This window comes from Hemitrygon akajei, chromosome 25 (genome assembly GCF_048418815.1).
Source record: "Hemitrygon akajei chromosome 25, sHemAka1.3, whole genome shotgun sequence".
NCBI classification, from domain to species: Eukaryota; Metazoa; Chordata; class Chondrichthyes; order Myliobatiformes; family Dasyatidae; genus Hemitrygon; species Hemitrygon akajei.
The window spans coordinates 13,740,309-13,762,029 of record NC_133148.1 but is presented as its reverse complement, the minus strand read 5'-3'; positions in this window follow the sequence as shown (position 1 = coordinate 13,762,029).

Here is a 21,721-nt window from a genome sequence, read left to right as displayed (position 1 = left end):
ATTCCAATGGCAACACATTGTATTCATAGAACCCTGATGGTGTGACAAAGGCTGAAATTTCTCGAGCCCTGTCAGTTAAAGGAACACACCAGTATCCCTTTAGCAGGTCAATCTTAGAGATCTATCTTGCTTTTCCCAATTTATCAATACAATCCTCCACCCTAGGGATAGGATAAGCATCTGTTTGTGTGATGGCATTCACCTTTCTGTAATCTGTACAGAATCTTATACTACCGTCCGGCTTCGGTACAACCACGCATGGAGATGCCCATGCAGAGGAAGATTCACGAATAATACCAGCAGCTAGCATATGCTCAATTTTTTTTCCACTAGCTTGTTCTTTTCCAAATTCATCCGATAAGAGGATTGTTTAATCGGCTGGGCCGAGATAACAATAACATCATGCTCTGTTACTTTGCACCTCCTGGGAACATCTGGGCATAAATCTGCATGCCGGTTAATTAGCTGTGTCAGTTGCCCTCTTTGTTCAGGCTCCAAGTGACTGACTTTATCAGCAAAGTTGGCCAAAATAACAGAGTTCTCCAATCCGGTGGGTACTATGCTTATCTTTTCAAAACGCTCAGGCCCCTCCTTATCAAACCTTTCTGCCTCATCGGTCTTTGCGACAGCACCGACCGCTGTGGGGGTCGCATCATGATAACCTTTGAGCATGTTAACATGAACCAACTGGCTCGGCTTTCGCCTAACAGGTGTTTCGATCACATAATTCAGAGAGTCTATTTTCTTAATCACCTTGTACGGCCCTTGAAACCTCGCCTGTATGGGGTTGGTAACTACAGGGAACAGGACCAAAACCTTATCGCCCACTTGAAATTCTGGCTCTCGGGCTCGTTTATCATACCATTGTTTCATTTTTGTCTGGGAGTCTTTAAGATTTTGCTTCGCAAACTTTATGGAGCCTTTCACAGAACCTCAACACATAGTCAATCACATTAACTTGCACATTCGGACTAGACCATTTTTCATTGAGTAAGGTTAAAGGTCCTCTGGGCCTGTGACCAAAAACAATCTCAAATGGACTGAACCCCAGAGATTCCTGAACCGTGTCCCTCACTGCAAATAACAGAAGTGGTAATGCATCATCCCAGTCACGAGGGTTTTCCTGACAGTAAGTATTAATCATAGTCTTTAAAGTTGTGTGGATTCTTTCCAATGCTCCTTGAGATTCCGGGTGGTATGCAGAGGCTAGAATTTGTTTAACTCCCATCTGTGTCAACATTTGCCGAAATGCACGGGACGTCAAGGTACTCCCCTGATCTGACTGTATCTGTCTAGGTAACCCCTTTTCATACAAGGTCGGCAAAAATGTTTCTGCTAAATCAACCCTGGACTCACTTAAACTGTTTCCTTTCTCAGCCGCCTTTCTAGACATGCTGTGAGTGATTCCGCATGCGGGATAAATCTTGGAATCTATGGGCGGGTCCTCAGCATTTACAGGATTACTTGTTAATTTCACTGCTGAATACAATTTCACCACCTGCCAAATTGTTACCAAGTAGGATGTCCACGCCGTCCATCGGTTGTTTCGACCGCACCCCTATTGCGACTGGTCCAGATACCAGGTCACATTTCAGAAACATCCTGTGCAAAGGTATAGCTTCGGTCCCTTTTCCGATACCTCTTAAGACAACCTCCCCAGTCTTAGTCTCAGGACTGAAGTCTAACATCGTCCTTAAAATCAATGACTGATCAGCCCCAGTATCTCTCCAGATCCGCACTGGAACTGGGGTTTCTCCTTCCTTCACAGACACCGTCCCTTCCGAGATAAACTTCTCACGCCCCTCTTAGGCTCTATCTATCTTTGCCTTCCCCATTGATCTGTTGACCGACTCAATGCAACCAGTCGGGACTGCTATTTTCCCTTTTCCTGTCTCCTCCTTCGGAGCAAAGCACTAAGATGCGATATGACCAGCTTTCCCACAATTACAACACGTAAAGCTAGGAACCTTCCTGCCAGCCTGGTTTACCTCCTCCTTACCTTTTCCACTATCTCCCGGCTTATTCTCTGCCTTAGCCGGTGGGCTTTCCCTGCCGCCCCTACTGCCTTTCTGGTAGCTCTTATTTGAGGAAAACTTTGACTTGTGGATTAAGGCATTCTCGTCTGCTAACTTGGCAGTCGCAGACAGAGTCTCTGTCTCCTTCTCATTCAAGTAGTCTTCATGCTCTCAGGGATACCACCTTTGAACTGTGCAATCAGTATTAAAAGTAACAGTTTATCATAATCTCCAACGACCCCTTTTGAGGCGCACCAACGCTCACAATACATTTGCATCTCACGGGCAAACTCTAAATACGTGTGGTTCCACGGCTTTCTCAAGTTCCGGAACTTCTGCCGGTATGCCTCTGGCACCAGCTCCTCAGTACAGCCCTTTTTACTTCCTCGTAATCCTTAGACTCATCTATAGACAATGCCGAATACGCTTGTTGAGCCTTCCCCCTAAGTACGCTCTGTAACAGAACAGCCCATTTTCTCTCAGGCCAGTTCTGATTCACAGCCACTTTCTCAAAATGGAGGAAGAACTTATCAACATCCATCTCCTCGAATGGAAGTACCAACTGGATCTCCTGACCAATCTTGAAACCCTCATTTGTGTTTGCTGCCCGGTCTCTTCCCTGCGATGCCTTCAACTTCTCCATTTCCAGCTCAAACTGCCTCTCTTTCTCTCTGTCCTCTCTCTCCCTAGCAGATTCTATCTCCTTTATCCGGAGTATCTGGAGCTCATGCTCTCTTTCCTCCTTCTCCGCAACCAACCTTAATCTTTCTATCTGTATCTGAAGCTCACCCTCGACTGGTTTTTTCTCAGAAAACAGGTCCAATGCCCCCGACGTGAACACACCCTCGGATACGTAATGCACAGCTATTGCTCTCTGTATTTCCAATTTTCTCATCGCCAGTTTCACCGCTGAGAGATTCAATCGTCTCGCAACACTCACCAATTCCACCTTCCTGGCATCCTCTAATGACCCCGAAGTCGTTTTTTTAGAAATTTGTCTATTTCCATCTCTGCTGGTTTCCCCTCTGGTTATTCACACAACCAGATCAGATAAGGGACTTTTATTCCGATTCACTGGCCACCCAAATTGGTATTCAAATCCTGGACGAGGCCCCAATTTGTTATGTACCCCCGTAACTGGGTGTCTGACCAGCAGAGAAAGAAGTATCTGTTGGAGTCTGGTGGTACCAAACTAAAGGTGTTTATTAGTAAACTACACAATATAATATCAAAAATGCAAATGTACATATAAAACAAGTTAGCAGTAATAAACGTAAAAGTGTAGGAATAATAATAATCAATAATAAACAAGCTCTATCGATGTCTAGGGGTAAATGAATTGTCATAGAAAAGCATAAAGTTCAGTTCATAAATGCTGAAGTAGTTATGGTTGTTCTGCTGAAATTGTTGGAGAGAGAGAGAGAGAGAGAGAGAGAGAGAGAGAGAGAGAGAGAGAGAGAGAGAGAGAGAGAGAGAGAGAGAGAGAGAGAGAGAGAGAGAGAGAGCGAGAGGTAACAGCTACAGCAGCCAAACCTTCCTTTGCTTTCTTAATCCGTCGATTCGTTGTGGTCATTCAGTTATGACCCCTCTGGTCTTCAAGTAGACCCTTCTTCTGTGGTGGACTCGTCACTCTGGCATGAGTGGACACACACACAAGTCCTCATCGGCCCTGTTGTAACACTGTGAGCTTTACTGACCGATCTCCTGGCTCGGTCTCCGATGCCCCCACCTTTCCTGTGGGTTCCAACACTCAATCAGTGTCCACTGGTGTGTCTGAAGGGTGTCTCTCCAGACCTGTCTTTTATCCCTACTAACGGGGTCTCAGCTATCAATCAATTTTGAATGACTGTGTCCATCAAACCAGCCAACTCCTGCAGCCCCCTGAGGAATGTTAATGAGCAAAATAGTAGAAGATAAATAACCCTTGCAGAAGTCATAATACAGTAAATCAACAGTCTCTCTCCCCCTCTTATCTGCAGCAAATGTTCTTGCCTGGGCTTTATCTCTCTCTCATTAGCAGCATAACAACAGCAATAGTTCGTAGTCCTCGGGAGGGTTGGGAATGTTTAACTCTGCCCCCATTGTCCATCAGGTCTGTTCATCACTCATAACACAGGTAATTACAAACAAACTCATCCTGGAGGGATTACACGTAATGCAGAAGATTCATTTTCATGTAGAAAAAGGGGCCATGACATATACATGGCCGTATGTTTAAGAGAAACCGAAGTCTCTCTTCAATAATATTATCTGCAAGAATGGCGATTATGAAATATTGGGGCACTTTGGGAAAACAAGTACAACCCATGTGTAGAGTTCGTAAATAGAGGCCAGTTCTCAATTTAATAACTAATCTATTTTCACGAGCGGAAAATACGTGAAGGGTGGTGCATTTAGGGTAAGGTTCGTTGTGAGTATGGACAAAGTGGAGGTGAAAGTGGCGTGGAGAGTATAAACGTGGGTAAATTCCCACACGCAGGCAACTATAAGTAACCCCAGAGCCATTGATAGAATTTTCACAGCATTCTCCCAAGTATGGAATTAAATTATATTTGAAAAGTCCGAATTGTTTAGCCATTTCACCATGGCATTGCTCAAGGAAATCCTTTCTCACTGCTTGATGTTTTTGAGAAGGTAACGCAGGGAAGCAGATGTTTTCTATGCGGCATTTGACAAAGCATCGAATGGTGAACTGATCCAGAAGTTTCTCACACATGGGAACCAAGGCGAACTGTCAAATTGGATCCAAACTTGATTCAAAGTTCAACGTACATTTATTAGCAAACTATGTATACTTTGTATAACCTTGTAATTTAAATTCTTACAGGCAGATACAAACTCAAAGAAACCCAATGGAACCCATTAAAAAAAGAACGTTAAACACACTCTGTGGAAAATAATGAGCAAATTCCGCAAACAGTAGAAAAATAAACAAGTAATACTCAGAACTAAAGTTCTGGCCAATAAACTATCATTGCAGCGTTCCAAAAGCTTGTGAGTGGAATAAGACTGTCGTGGTACAATTATGTATATTTTGTTGGAAGGATGGTGGGGTGCAGCAGAGACCGTTGAAGTGGCAGTTCTTGTACGTAACATATACTAATAGCAACTAATACAAATAGTAAATTTGTGGAAGATCCTCATATAGGTGAGCTCTGCCATTGTCGGTCACAAGCCCGACTGTGAAACGAGAAGGACTAGGCATGAGTCTTGCAACCCCTTCCCGTAATCGCCCAGAGTTACATCACCGTCAGTAAAAATTCTAAAAACCTCATTCCTGGGAGAAGAAGGATCTCGCTATGATGATGCAAGAAGTCATGTGCTGACGGCAGAAGCCATAGGGCATTCGGCCCAGGTCAGAGGAATCTGGCGAGCTGCTGTTGGCGGTGTATGCTACAGTAGGTTTGGAGTGCTTAAGTGAATAAAGAAAACTAATAGATTTGCAAAAGCTCCAAGTAAGTAATGTAAATATATGTAAAATGGTAAAGTGTATCATATTAGAAAAAGAAGTTCAGTCCTGACAAACTTGAAATCATACTATTTTGGAAAAATATAAGAATAGTGCATTACAGTAAATGACTGGGCACTAAGGAATTTTGACGTTACAGCTATATACGACCTTGGTTAGACCCCACATGGAGTATGTGTGTTGTGTGGTCACCTCACTGCAGGAAGGATGTGAATACTAGAGAGAGAGTGCAGAGGAGATTTACAAGGATGTTGCCTAGATTGGACAGCGTGCCTTATGAGAATAAGTTCAGTGTACAGCATTTTCTCCTTGGATCGACGGAGGATCAGTAGTGATCTGATAGAGGTGTATAAGATGACGAGGGGCACTGATCGTCTGGGTAGCCAGAAGCTTTCTTCACAAGGCTGAAATGGCTAACACGAGGGGGCATAGATATAAGGTGCTTGGACATAGGTATCGAGGGGATGTCAGGGTAGGTTTTTCACACAGACAGCGGTGGTTGCGTGGAATGCACTGCCGGCGGCTGTGGTGGAAGTGGATACAACAACATCTGTTAAGAGCCTCTTAGGTAGGTGAATGGAACTTAGAAAATTCTAAGGAAATTTTATGCAATCTCTAGAGTAGGTTGCATGGTCGGCACAATACTGTGGGCCGAAGGGCCTGTAATGGATATAAATTCCTATATCCTACGTTCTATGTTTTATAAGACATGGGTATTCAGGTTCATATTTCCATGAATGTGCAAAGTCGATCGACAGGATAATGAGGGCTCATGGCATACTTCCTTTCATGGGTGCAGCTACAGTATATAAGAGCTGGAACGTAATATTGCAAAACGCTAGTTCGACGAAAATTGGACTATGGTGTGCAGTTCTGGTGTTGAGAGGATTAGTCTGCTGCGGAGAGGATGCTGATAATGTTGCCTGGTTTAGAACAACTTAAGTGTTGAAAAGCCTGGAAAAATGCTGAACTGTTGCCACGGATTGAAGAAGGATGAGAGACATGAAGCAGAGATAATTAGAATCATTATCTGAAGATACTGATATCAATTAAAAGGACAGGGGGTTCCGGTGAGCGAAAGAAAGATTATCAAGGTTTATAGGTGTAAAGTTTTCTTACACAAAGCGCTGCTTGTTAGTAGTAAATCCCGACAGTGGAAGTGATGAGATCAAAAGTAATTGTTATGTTGAAGAACTGTTTCCACAACGCACTAAATTAGTCAAGGCATAGGGGGAGACTATATTAGTGTAAGCATATAACATTGATGTAGACAGGTGAAAAATATCAGCATAGATTTGTTGGGTCCGGTTCACCGTTTTTGTAATATATGATTGACTCCCAGCAGTTCCACAGCTGACCTGTCCCAGTAATGCTGGGAGACAGCAACATGTGACAATCCACATGGAAGAATTTATGAGGGGAGATAAATACTCCTGTGGGATTTTAAATTATATTTGAAAGAGAATTGTCATTAGCCGTTATCGGTCATACTGCTTTTCTACAGTATGGTGCTGTGAGGACGTGATAGAGATGAGCAACACCCTCTGTGCAGAATAGTAGTGAATGTATAAAAACAGGAGGATTCTCACAAACAACTGTGAACGAAAAGTGCAAACAAAGTATCCATCTTAATTGTTTTATTTTCCAATTATTAGATTAAGTAAGTATTTAAACCCGTTTCTAAATTCATCTCTGAACTTTCTTTGAGTGCCTGCATAAATACATGTGTTGGTGCAGCAGCTTAGGAGCTGCAACATGACTCCGGTTTCCTGGAGAATGAACCTTGGATTGCTGGGGCTTGAACCTGTCGAATAGTTGCTGTTTGTAAATCGAACAAATAAAAAATTGACAACACGAGTCGCCCATAACACGATGAAACTACCCGAGATAGTGAAAAGTAAAACAATAGACTTTCGTCGACTCTCCATTTCCGAGTCCTTCTGTTTCTCTCCATTGCTGTGAATACGGAGTCTCTTGCGGGCTCTGCTCGCTGCTAGAATGTGCCTAACGGTGAGTGCGTTGAGCAGTAACATCATGACGAAGGGCGCACACGGATTTAAAATGTGGTCAATCCAGTTAAATGCTGTCCATAAAACATTGGAATAAAAGCTTGACCTAAAGTTGCAAAACCACGGGACATTATCGATTATGTACAAAGGTTCCGTTGCAAAGTACATAGGGATGTTTTTCACGAAAGACAGGGCGCAAATCACCCCTATCACAATAGCAGCCGTTCTCTCGGTGCAATATTTCGCTTTTAATTTTTGCCAGCAAATCGCTACAAACCGATCAAATGTAAAGGCGACAGTTAACCAGACGGAACTGTCCCTGGTTGCAAAGATTAAAGCAATTCGAAATCTGCAGACTGGGGTGGCCTGGAGAAACAGAACCGGGTAATACAGCATACTGATCCTGTGTAATATCACCGCAGTGATGAGGACCAGAAGATCCGTCACTGCCATGCCGACCAGGTACCGAGTGATACACCGAGAGAGACCACACCTTCCGCGCGACAGGATAACGATCGTCACCAAATTACCTAATTCAATAAAAAAAAGACACATTCAACTTCCTTACTTTTGTGGCAATCTAATTACATTGTAAATTTAAGAAATGCATTACCCAACATGACGGACGCAACTACATTTGTAATGTGATAAAGGCGTTCAGCTCTGACAATACAAGTCGCGGAAATATGGGTTTGAGGTGATATTATGGAGATCCATGCGATCCGGAAACAATTTTCACGCAGACGCTAATGTATTTTCTTTAGGAAGATGAGATGGGCTGGCGGAGGCAGCAGTCCATTGAGAATGAAATAATAATTGCAAACATTGGGACAACCCTCTCTAAGTGTATCCACAATCAATTATCAGATAAGTGAATGAATTCTAAACGATGTTTTCTGATATTTCAAAAAAAAAAACTCGATCATATAGAAAGGTATGTCAGAACTGATTTCAGGAATCCCATCAAAGTCATGATATTGAAATAAAATGGAAATGTTACAATTCATGACATTGCATGAGAGTGATAAAATGGCCATGCTCAACGGATGAAAATAACAGCAATATCTAAATAACCTGCACTGTTGCAGAGAAATAGCCCGTTACCTGACAGAGAGAGCACCGACTATCAAATCGATCGTCTTCTGTAAAAATAGATCATTCCGTCCTTACCTGGAACTCCAACAGCTCATAGCGTACAGCAAACCCGCCACGTTTCCGTGCATCGTTTTTCAGCTCTGACAGTCTGCGGAGCTGTAGTAAACTTGACGCTGTTTGAAATGCAAAATGCTCTCCTAATATAATGTTTGGGAATCCTCCGTGGGCCAATTAAGCCCCTTCATCCATTGTATTATTAGCATTCCTGAAATAAACAAACTGAAATGTCATCTTTTTATCGTACACTGTACAATGGTGTCGTGAGAATATTAAGTCAATGCAGAGGTAACCATAATAGGATATGGAACGCATAATGGAAATGCACGCTCCTGTTTAACCTTAAATATCCGGCCATCTTCTACTCCAAATATTACTCCATAATTTATGAACCGACCTTTTCGTTATTCAGCTTTAATGTTGTAGAAGCTACATCTAGCATTGTGTGATTTTATGCTTACATTCTCTACTAAAAACAGGGCATTCTGTGATTATGCAATAGTTCGCGCAACCTATAACATCATTAATTATTCGAGCCATGACACTTCCAAAGGATGGCGAGAAGGTAGGACAAAGTGCAAAGTAATCAGACACGGGGGAAGAAGCACTTATAATCGGAGGATATTAAGAAAATTAAACATTAACACAAACAAGAATCGTCATTCAAAAAATTACGAATATAACTTACATGTGATATTCACGACAAATGCATAAACAGCACTATCATCCATCAGAGCAAGCTACCGATCCAGAGGCGGAAACTTGTACACATATGTACCCTATATGCCCTGGATCTGTGTCACAGCGGCATGCGTGGATAACCGGAGCAACCATTGTGTGAGCGGTCATTGTCGCAGTGGGACAGGATTAGACTGTGGAACTGATGCTTTGACTCAAGCGGTCTCGGCGAACATGTAAAGTCCAAGATCCAAGAGGCTATTCGAATCACGGACAGTTTGAATAGGCCATTTTTGGAGTTTGAATTCTACGGTTTTGGCTCGAGCAGATTCGTCAAGGAGGCACAATTGAGTGGCTGCTGGGAACAGGTTTTTTTCTATCAGTAGCTAGCAAAAAAGAATCCACACGTGCAAAGCTGGATGAACTCAGCTGGTTGGACAGCATCCGTTGAAATGAGCAGTCAACGTTTCGGGCCGAGACCCTTCGTCAGGACTGAAGAATAAGGGGGCAGAGGGCCCTATAAAGAAGGTGGGGGGAGGGTGGAATGTGCCCGGTGAAAAAACCAATAAGAGGAAAGATCAACGGGTGGGGGAGGTGAAGCAGGGAGGGGGTAGGCAGGAGAGGTGAAGAAGGAATCTAAGGGAAAGCACTATGGGTAGTAGAAGGCAGAGTCATGAGAGGTGATAGGCAGCTAGAAGAGGAGACAGAGTGAAGGTGGGACAGGGGAAGGGAGAGGGAGGGAATTACCGGAAGTTGGAGAATTCAATGTTCATACCAAGGGGCTGGAGTCTACCCAGACAGTATATGAGGTGTTGCTCCTCCAACCTGAGTTTGGCCTCATCATGGCAGTAGAGGAGGCCATGTATGGACATATCCGAATAGGAATGTGAAGCAGAGTTGAAGTGAGTGGCAACCCGGAGATCCTGTCTGTTGTGGCGGCTGGAGCAGAGGTGCTTAATGAAGCGGTCCCCCAATCTGCGTCGGGTCTCCCCGATGTAGAGGAGGCCGAACCAGGAGCACCGTATGCAATAGATTACCCAAACAGACTTACAAGTGAAGTGTTGCCTCACCTGGAAGGACTGATTAGGGCTCTGAATTGTGGTAAAAGTGGAGGTGTAGGGACAGGTGTAGTACTTACGCTTACAGGAATAAGTACCAGGTGGGAGATCCGTGAGGAGGGACGTGGGGTCCAGTCAGTCGCGGAGGGAAAGATCCCTGCGAAAAGCAGAGAGGGGTAGAGAGGGAAAGATGTGCTTAGTAATGGGGTCCTGTTAAAGGTGGCAGAAGTTGTGGAGGATAATATGCTGGATCCAGAGGCTGGTGGGGTGGTAGGTGAGGACAAGGGGAACACGGTCCCTGTTGTTGTGACGGGAGGACGGGGTGAGGGCTGAAGTGCGGGAAATGGAAGAGATGCAGGTGAGGGCATCATTGATGACGGCAGAAGGGAAACCACGATTCTTAAAGAAAGAGGACATTTGAGATGTCCTGGAATGGAAAGCGTCATCCTGGGAACAGATGCGGCGGAGATGGAGGAACTGGGAATAGAGAATAGCATTTTTATATTTGGCAGGATGGGAAGAGGTATAATCAAGGTAGTTATGGCAATCAGTGGGTTTATAGAAGATGTCAGTGGACAGTCTGTCTCCAGAGATGACCGAGAGATTGAGAAAGGGGAGAGAAGTGGCCGAGATGGACCATGTGAATTTGAGGGCTGGGTGAAAGTTAGGGGCAAAGTCAATGAAATTGACGAGCTTAGCATGGGTGCAGGAAGCGCCCCAGTGTAGTCGTCAACGTAGCGAAGGAAAAGTTGGGGAGCAGTACCAGTATAGATTTGGAGCATAGACTGTTCCACATAACCCACGAAGAGGCAGGCAGGCATAGCTGGGACACATGCGAGTGGCCATAGCTACACCCTTGATCTGATAGCTGGGACACATGCGAGTGGCCATAGCTACACCCTTGATCTGAAGAAAGTGGGAAGAGCTGAAAGAGAAGTTATTAAGTGTGAGTACCAGTTCCACCAACCGGAGGAGTGTGGTGGTGTTGGGGAACTGGTGAGGTCTATTGTTAAGAAAGTAGCGGAGGGCTTTGAGGCCTTCTTGATGGGGAATTAAAGTGTATAATGATTGGACATCCGTGGTGAAAATGAAGCGGTCGGGACCGGGTATCTGGAAGTTACTGAAGAGGTGGAGGGCATGGGATGTATCCTGGAAGTAGATGGGGATGGACTGAACCATGGGTGACAAGATGGAGTCCAGGTAGGCAGATACAAGTTCAGTGGGGCAGAAGCAGGCCGAAACTATAGGCCCACCAGGGCAGTCAGGCTTGTGGATCTTGGCGAGGAGTTAGAACCGAGCAGTGCAGGGTGTGGAAATTATGAGTTTTTTGGCTGAGGATGGAAGGTCTCCGGAGTTGATAAGGGCAGTGATGGTACAGGAGATAATGGTTTGATGTTTTTCGGTGGGGTCCTGTTCCAGAGGTAAGTAAGAGGAGGTGTCAGAGAGCTGCCATTTGGCCTCAGTGAGGTAAAGGTCCGTCCGCCAGAGGACTACGGCCCCACCTTTGTCTGCGGGTTTGATGGTGCGGTAAGGATTAGTGCGGAGAGAGTGGAGAGCACTGTGTTCAGAGGGAGTGAAGTTGGAACATGAGAGAGGAGCAGTGAAGTTGAGACGGTTGATGTCTCGGCGACAGTTGGAGATGAAAAGATCGAGTGCAGGTAGAAGGCCCGGTAGGGGTGTCCATGAGGAGGTGGAGTGTTGAAGACGGAAGAAAGGGCCATCAATAGGGGGAGGGGACCTGTAGAGTATTTGACATGGGATCTGGTGATGTGTATAGGTGCATGATTTTGGAGCTGGTTGACCTCATTGTGGTTCCTGTTCAACAAATCTGCATCACGTTTTGGTTGTTCAAGCAGCTTGGTTTCAAGGATGATGGCCTCGAATCCGAGCCGACAAACACTGCAATGCATCAGAAAGGGGAAGGGTTACCTTGACAACATGTTTCCGGAGGGTGTCACAACAATTAGATTCACTACTTCAAATTCAATATGTGGCTAAGGAAAAGAGAGTGTAACTCACAGTGAGACAGATAGAGGGATCCAATAGTAGTGCTGCAGGTGCCTCAGGCTTTGAACCTGCCTATAGGTCTCAGATTATACCTCCCTCCAGGGTGAGAGTGGGAGCTGTAGGATGATGAGTAGTCGAACCGTGGCACCATGGTTCAGATAGGCGGGGGCAGAGAGAAGAGTAATGCCGTTGTAATATTATAGTTAGACGAACAGATACAATTGAGCCTCTGCCAATTAGCATGAGATCAGAGAGCTAAATTCATGCCAGAAACATTGCTGTAGGAGAAATGGGTTTGTATTCATTGGATTTTGTCACCGGTATTGGGAAAGGTGGGAGCTGGTCCGATGGGACGGCACCATTGAATCATGTTGGGACTAATGTCCTGATGAATCACAAACCTAAATAATAAGAGGATGGTGGGTTCGTCAACTTGGAAAAGCTTGGAAAAGTACAAACATAAATGGAAAGCAAAGTGCAGGAAAGGCTCTGCCGATGCTTTTCCTGTAGATTACGGTCTTATAGAATTGGGCATGTTCATTAAATATTCTCGTATCCATTAATCAAACGTAGAGCTATTAAAGCAGATTTAATTAAACCACGTGAACAACTCAATTCTGTATATTTCGTGAATTCTGCAATCCCCAATGGAATCAAAGCACCGAAGGATCCTTCTTTGGTCGGTGTCGACCACGAATTTTGAGTCCCAGCTGATACGTAACACTAAAGTCAATGGGGAAGCCAGAGCAGTACGCTCTGGAGCAGCTGATGAATCCAAGAGAAAGGCAGAGACTGATACAGTTTGGCAACAGCGGCGTCGCACGGGCTGCTCGTCAGCATTGAATTCAATGTAGAGAGTCCAGATCCGAATTTTTCTTCAATGTTTACGCCCCAACTCCCCCCCCCCCTCCAATGAGTAGGTATAGCCGCAAGGCAGGGGAAGTATAAGATCAGAGGTTTCCTTCTCCTGGATGAGCTGCCAACCAAGTCTGAGCAGCTCTATTTGCCGAAAGCGACTGGTTTAAAAGAGCAAGTGATCTGCCTTTTTCCCATTCTCCTGTAAGTAGAAACCGTTCCACCAGACTTATTAGCTAAGCCACAGGTTGCCAGGAACTGGACTTCGATTTCACAGGCTATTTGAGACACATGCTATAGGGAGCATTTCATAGATGGTGAGAGCTTATCTCCACTACCGTCCCCGGCTGTAACAAACTTGTGGAACAGAACCCTACCACCAAACACAAATTCCTTGCCTTTACGCTACTCCAACTCACTGCCTTTCGCAGGGATCTCTCTCAACGTGATTTTCTTGTCCACTCGGCCTTCCCCACCAATCTCCACCTGGCACTGTTGCCTGCAAACGGAGGATGTGCCACATCTGCCCTTACAGCCCCTCCCGCTCCACCGTTCTGGAATCCAAACTATCCTCCTAGGTGAAGTAACTTTTCAGCTATAAGACTGACGGGACTGTGTGCTGTATTCCGTGCTCTTGGTGTGGCCTCTACATTGCCGAAACCCGATGCAGATTGGGGGATCGCTTCGTCGAGCACCTTCGGTTGTCGAGCTTTCACGCTGGTCTCCCATTTCAATACAACTTTCCATCCCCATTCTAACATTTCGACATGCCTGTGGTTAAATAAAAAGGGATTCCGAAATGTTTGTGTGTGTATGTGAATGCCCCCTCTCCTGGACCTCAAAACGACTCCACTTCTGTGCGAGTTTGTATATTGTGGACCAGAAAGCGTTGGGTATGTTGAGAAGTGTTAAATATGTTGCAAAGCAAATTGATCTTAATGGTAAATGGACTAAGTGAGTGGCCGTAGACGAGCCCTTGGAGAAAACAAAATGTGAGAGGGCTGCACGATGGCCTCTGTTTGTTCCATTAAGATACGAAATGCAAAAATGATTGGACGAATCCTGTAACAACAGAGAAGAGAGCTCGTGTTAAAGAAGGATAAAACACTGGGAGAGCAGCCAAAATGTTACAGTGGCTACCTCAGTGTTTGAAAAGCAACAAGTGGCACTAAAGTCTGAAGAAGCACTGATAAAGTCTACTACCTTCCCCTTCATACGGTTTCAACAAGGCTGACGCCAAGGCATCTCTTGAGTGCACGGTGGAGGGGGCGTCAGCCGTGCCCTGCCACAGATAGCGGTTGCCAAGAACACTATGGGAGACAGGAGGTCAAGGGGCGCAAAGAAGATGCGCAATATGTTCATTTAAATGTACCTTGTACTGATCCAGTAGGCGACCTAAAAACATTTCCCTCAATATAGATTGAGATAAAATACACAGCGCTGCACAAAAATAAACATGGTGTAAATGAATATGTCGGATGCATGTGGAGGACAGAGGACCATGGTACAAAGAAAAGGGAGGAGCGCCAGAGGGACGTAATGGGCAGGTAAGAGGGGGAAAAGGGATTGAGGAATGATGAACAAGGTGGGGGGAATGACTGAAAGTTCAGGAAATCGAAGTACATGCCATCAGGCTGGAGGCTACACAGATGGAATATAAGGTGTTGCTCCTCCAAGCTACATGTGGCCTCATCGCAGCAGTAAATGAGGCCGTGGACTGATATGTCGGATTGGGAATGGGAAGTGCAATTCAAATTGGCGCCACTGGAAAATCCCGGTTTTTCTGGCGGAGGGAGCATAGATGCTCCATGAAACTGTCCCCCAATCTACGTCGGGTCTCACCGGTATACAGGAGGCGACATCAGGAGCACTGGATAGAGTAGATGACCCCAACAGACTCATGGCTGTCACCTCTCCTTGAAGGACTGTTTGGGCCGCTGAGTATTGAGAGAGGAGGTGTTGGGGCATGTGCAGCACTTGTTCTGTTTACAAGGATAAGTGGCATGAGGGAGATCATTGGCGAGGGACGAATGAAGAATTGTGTGCTAGACATTGAGGCTGGTGGGGTCATAGGTGAGGGCAAGAGGAACCCTATCCCTTGTGGGGTAGCGGGAGGATGGGGTGAACAGACGTGTGCAAAATAAACGAGATGATTTGTTCTGAAATGAAAAGTCTCACCCTGAGAGCAGATACGGTGGAGACGAAGGAATGGCATTTTTACATCTCATAGGGTGGGAAGAGGTATAGTCCGGGTAGCTGAGAGAGTCAATGGGTTTATAATAGACTTCAGTATATAAGCTGTCTCCAGAGATAGAGAAAGAAAGATCGAGAAAGACAGAGAGGTGTCAGAAATGGACCATGTAAATTTGAGGGCAGGGTGGAAGTTGGAGGCAAAATTGATGAAATCGAAGGGCTGCGCATTGGTGCGAGAAGCCGGGGCCAACCTTCCTTACTGCAGACGAGGATGACTGCAGCGGTGTGTAGTCAAGCTAGACGAGTTGAGGCTCTAAAGGGAGATCTTTTCTGTAAAGAACCTTGAAACCTCCCTTTATACAGTTTGGGGTGGCGGAGATAGAGTGTAGTTTCTATTGACATTTACTATTCCTAATATGAAGCACGATTCGTCTTGCAAGTAAGAAATTCAAACATGCACAATTTACCAAATCGTCAATATCCATACCTGATAAGAAAATTCTATGTAAAAATAGCAGCTTTTCACCTGTCTTCAGAGAATGTACTATACTGTTCTCCTTGTGCGAAAGGGGAAAAAAAGTGTGATTGAGTGGGAAGCGTGTTTGCATTCTAGGGCAAATGATTTTATTTTACTTCATTATTGGCGACAACGCACGCATAGGGACACTATCGGAGAAAATTCTCAGGAGCAGATTTTAAGTACGTTTGGAATGGTGGGCTCTGATTAGAAATGGTCTGATTAGCATTCGGGGAGGGCACCCTTGTTCCATTAATTTGATTGTTCTATGTGGGCATAACGAAAGGGATCTACGAAGGTAAGACGAGGAGCGGTAACTACAATCTGAACATTAGTAAGGCATTTGATCATGATTCGGTTGGTACCCGTGTCCAGAAAGTGAACCTGCTAACTGGATCCAAAATGGGCTTCATAATGGCAAACAAATGTGCTCGTGCAAGAATATTTTCCTGATGTTAACTTTGGTGCCTTAGGTGCCTTTTCTGTTAGTGCTGAATATCATCAACTTGTATGCCAACGTAGGAGAAATGCTAGGTTAGCTTGCAGACTCGGAGTCTGCAGTACGAGTTTTTACTGCTGCACTTGCTGACGAATTTTCTCAAAGGCTTCAGAGAATACGATCAAACAGAATCCTCGGTACAGCGTTGGCAGATGGAATTTAATCCAGGGAAATGTAAGGTGGTGCGTTTTGGAAAATCGAAATGAAGTAGGACATATGGTAATTACCACAAAAGTTTAAGAACATAGGTAAACACTTGAACCACGAATCCGTGTGAGTTTAAGTACCGGGTACTGCCAAATCAGATTGCTACAGATAGGTATTTTGTGATTGGCAAGAGCTGACGAGTTGAACCGAAGAGTTGGTTTACTGGTTTATTGGTTTACTCTCCGAGTTCACAGCTTTATTGTGAAATGATTCATAAGAGATCTGGCATCATTATTCATTCAGAAGCTTCTGCTACATTCCCACAAAAAATGTTTGCCCATAAAATTATACATTACAAGTTTGGGGGTGATATAATGCCGGGGGTCGCCTTAGTCTGAGAGTCGTAGAGTCTTAGATGGATCAAAAAGTCTTAAGTAGCTCAAGATGGTTTCTGGGCTAATATGCTACCGCCGACGATGTTGTAATTGTCTTTAGCTTAATAATGAAACTGGGCAAAGGTGAAACTACCAGTTATAAAATATTTTGGGAACATTCACACTAATTCTGTAGGATGCAAGATTGTTATAGAAGGGAGGTAAGTTTTCTTCTCAAGTCAATTTCCTAAATTGGGAATGGTTGGTGGTCAGAGTGTAAGATGTAAACTTATTCCTGGAGCTGTTGTTTGCAACTGAAATGACCTGCAGAAATCTTTTACAATAGGGATTACCAGAGTTCAGAACCAACTAGTTACAGCAAGCGTAAACGACGCCAATGTCAAAATTAGCAAAACGTGCAGCACAGCGTCAATTGAAGGTTTGATGAAAAGAGGCAGCATATAATAGTTCCAGGTAACTACAAAGAAACACATACTTGAGGGATGATACACAGTCTAGGGGGGATGCTAACTTAAGAACACATTTCGGATGTGGAAGAAATATACTTGGCCGTAAACTGAAGAGAACCCTAGGACACTCTAGGTACAAGAGCATACGTTAGGAAATTTCGGTACACTTTAGAGAGCACAAGAACAATCTATCTGTGGATTGCGGAGACATAGGTCAGTTCTTAAATAAATAACTTATCGACATTCAGGATGGGAAGTATGTGAAGGTTGGTGAATTTAGGGTAAGTTTTGATTATGGCACATAGTATTTGGAATAAGGTGAACGAACTCATGGCACAATTAGAGACTGTATGATGCTGTGGGCATCACTGAATTGTGGCAGAAAGAAAGCTATAGTTGCGAGCTTAATCTCAAAGGATATACTTTGATCAAAGGGATAGCCAGGAGGATATAGGCAGTGGTGTGGCTCTGTTGGTAAGAGATGAAATAACATATTTAGAAAGATGTAATAGGGTCATAAGGTCAGAGAATGTTGAATCTTGCGGGTGGAATTCAGAAACTGCAAGTCTAGAAAAACCATTATGGGAATCATATGTAGGCCTCCAAGCAGTAGCCTGGAAGCGGGGCTGAGATTGCAAAGAAAGAGGAAAGAGGCATGTAATAGGGGTAATCGCACAATTCTAATCGGGAAATTTAATATGCAAGGGGATTGGTGAATATCATGTAGGTGTAGGATCACAAGAGAGGAAATTTGTTGAATGCCTATGAGATTGCTTTTTACTGCATCTTTGATGTGCAGAAGGCATTTGATAAGGTGCCACACATGAGGCTACTTAACAAGATAAAATCCTATGGCGTTATAGCAAAGATTTTGGCATGGATAGAGGAATAGATGATAGGCAGAAGGCAGCAAGTGGGAATAAAAGCAGCCTTCACACACAAAATGCTGGTGGAACACAGCAGGCCAGGCAGCATCTATAAGGAGAAGCACTGTTGACGTTTCGGGCCGAGATCCTTCGTCAGGACTAACTGAAAGGAAAGATAGTAATAGATTTGAAAGTAGTGGGGGGAGTGGGAAATGCGAAATGATGGGAAAAGACCGGAGGGGGTGGGATGAAGCTAAGAGCTGGAAAGGTGATTGGCGAAAGTGATGCAAAACTAGAGAAGGGAAAGCAGCCTTTTCTGGTTGGACGTCAGTGACTAGTGGTGTACCTCAGGGGTCAATGTTAGGACCGCTACTTTTCACATTGCTTCTCGGTAGTTTGGATAATGTAATTGATGGCTTTGAAGCAAAATTTGCGAATGATACATAGATAAGTGGAGGAGTAGGTAGTGCTGTGGAAGCAGCGGGTTTACAGCAAGAAATGGAAAAATTGGAAGAATGGGCTAAAAATTGGCAAATGGAGTGATAATGCGTATTGGGAAATGTTTGATAATGCATTTTGGTAAAAGGGACAATAGTGTGGACTATTATCTAAATAGGGAAAAAGTTCAAACTGCAGAGGTGCAGAGGGACTTAGGTGTCCTCGTGCAAGACTCCCAGCAGGTTAATTTGTAGGTTCAGTCTCTGATAAAAAAGGCAACTGCAAAGTTCACATTTACGACAAGGGGAATGGAGCAAGGAGATAATGCTGCACCTTTCTAAGACCCCAGTCAGGCCGCACTTGGAGTATTATCAGCAGTTTTGGGCTCCATAACTCAGAAAGAATGTGTTGTCATTAGAGAGAGTCCAGAGGGGGTTCACGAGTAGTATTCTGGGATCGAAGAGGTTAACATAGGAGGGGCGTTTGGCAGTTTTGGACCTGTACTCATTGGTATTTAGAATGATGCGTTAGGATCTCATTGAAATCATATGAATATTGAAAGGATTACATAGAGTGGATGTGAAGGAAATGATTCCTGTGATGGGGTATCCAGAACTGGTGGGCACAACCTCGAGATTGAGGGGTGACCTTTTAAAAGAGTGAAGGAGGATTTTTTTTTTGCCATTAAATCTGTGGAATGCTCTGCCACAGACTAGGGTGGAGGCCAAGTGCGTAGGTATATTTAAGGCAGAAGGCGATTGTTTCCTCATCAGTCAGTACATCAAAGGATATAGCGAGGAGGCAGGTGTATGGGGCTGAGTGCAATACGAGATCAGTCGTGATGGGATGGTGGAGCAGACTGAATGGCCTAATTATGCTCCTATGTCTTCTGGTCTTATGGCCTAAAGCGGAGTGTAGCGTATAAGCGTAGGGAAATCCCCACACGCAGGTAGCTTAAGTAAACCCAGAGCCAATGACAGATATTTGTACAACATTCCCTGAAGTACAAAAATTAATTACACTTGAAAAGGCCGAACTGATTAGGTATCGCGCCATGGTAGGCAAAATCTTTCACAATGCTTTAAGTTTTGGAGAAAGTGACGCAGGAAGGTAGATGTTTTCTAGACGGCATTTGACAAAGGCTCGTTTGATAGATTGACCGATAAGTTTTTGATACATGGGACTCAAGACAAGCTGTCGAATTGGATCTAAAATTAACTTGAAAATTCAAACTGCACTTATTATCAAAGTACGTATAGCATGTATAATCTTGCGATTCGACTTCTTACAGACAGCCACAAAAAGAGAAACCCAGTAGAATGCAATAAAAACGAATGTCAAGCACCCGATGTGAGAAATAAAGAACCAATTGGCACGCAATAAAAAAATAAACGCAATACTCGGAACTAAAGTTCTGGCCATGAGGCCACCACTGCAGTCGGTCCAGGACCTGGATGTGGAATCAGAGCGTAGTGGTACAATAATGCATATTTTATTGAAAGAATGGTGGAGGAGATCGGTCTTGCACGTGAAATACCCTAGTAACAAATCTGAGTGAGGAGATGCGACCGGGCATTTTGTGAAGGAAACTAATAAAGTTGAACTCCGTAGTTTCCAGACACAAGCTCGGGTGTGAATCCAACAACTTTGGGCATGGGGCCCCTTCCCGTAAGAGCCCAGAGTTACAGCAACGTCAGCAGAAATTCCAAGGAACTCATTTCTGGGAGAGGAAGGATCTCACCAAGATGACATATGAAGTCATGCGGTGACGGAGGAAGTCGGAGGGCTGATCGACATTTGGCCCAGATCACAGGTCTCTGGGGAGCTGCTCTTTGTCGCATTTGATATGATGGGCTTATGAGGATGAAGAAGACTAATATAATTGCAAAAGATGTAACTAGGTAATATCAATATAAGTAAAATGGTAAAAGGTAGGGCATTAGCAAATGCAATTTGCTGACAAGTGCGAAGTCATGCATTTTGAGGAAAGATATAGTGGTAGTGTATATACAGTAAATAATAGGGCACTAAGGAATTTTGATTAACAGAATACATGGGTACTCAGGTTCATATTTCCATGAAAGATGCAAAGCCGATCGACTGTATGATGAAGGCACGTGGCATAGTTGCTTTCAGGTCCAGCTACAGCAGATAAGACCTAGAACGTAATAGTGCAAAGTAGAAAGTTAAACAAAGACTGGAATAGTTATTGTGATCATGGTATAATAGGATTGGACTGTGCTAGAGAGAATGCAGATAATGTTGCATGGTTTGAATCAGCTTAAATGTTGAGTAGTCTGCAGGCTGAGTTCTTTTCTCTGAGTCAAAGAGGATGAGAGGCCTGGTACGTAGATAGTTAGAACATGATGGGAAGGTAGTGATATCAAAGAAAGGGACATTGGGTTCAGGTAAGCAAAAGAAATTTGAACAAACTTGTTATGTGTGAGGTGTTCTTTTTTACACAAAGTGTAAGTAAACAAGCCCCGACAGAGATCAGGTATAATTAATAAGCTTGAGAAATGTTTGGACAGGGCACTTAAACGGGTAAGGAATGGGAGGAAACTGTCTTAATATAAGCAGATAAGATTTTTGTAAACGGGTGAAAGTATTGGCAGACTGTAGATTTCGTGGGCCGGGTTCACAGTTTTTGTAATTATATTTGACTCCAAGTATTTCCACAGCAGACCTGTCCCAGTAATTCTGCGACACAGCAACATGTGACAATCTGTGCAGAAGAATTCATCAGAGTACATACATACTGCTGTGAGATTTCAAACTGCATTCTGAAACAGAATTCCCATAATAGGTTATCGCACATTCCCTTAACCACAGTACAGTGCTTGAAAACGTGATAGGGATAGTCAACACCCTATATGCATATTTGTAATGTATAAAGGCAGGATGATTCTCTCAGAAAACTGTGTTCGAAAAGTGCAAACAATGCATCGTATCTTTAATGATTTACTTTCCAATT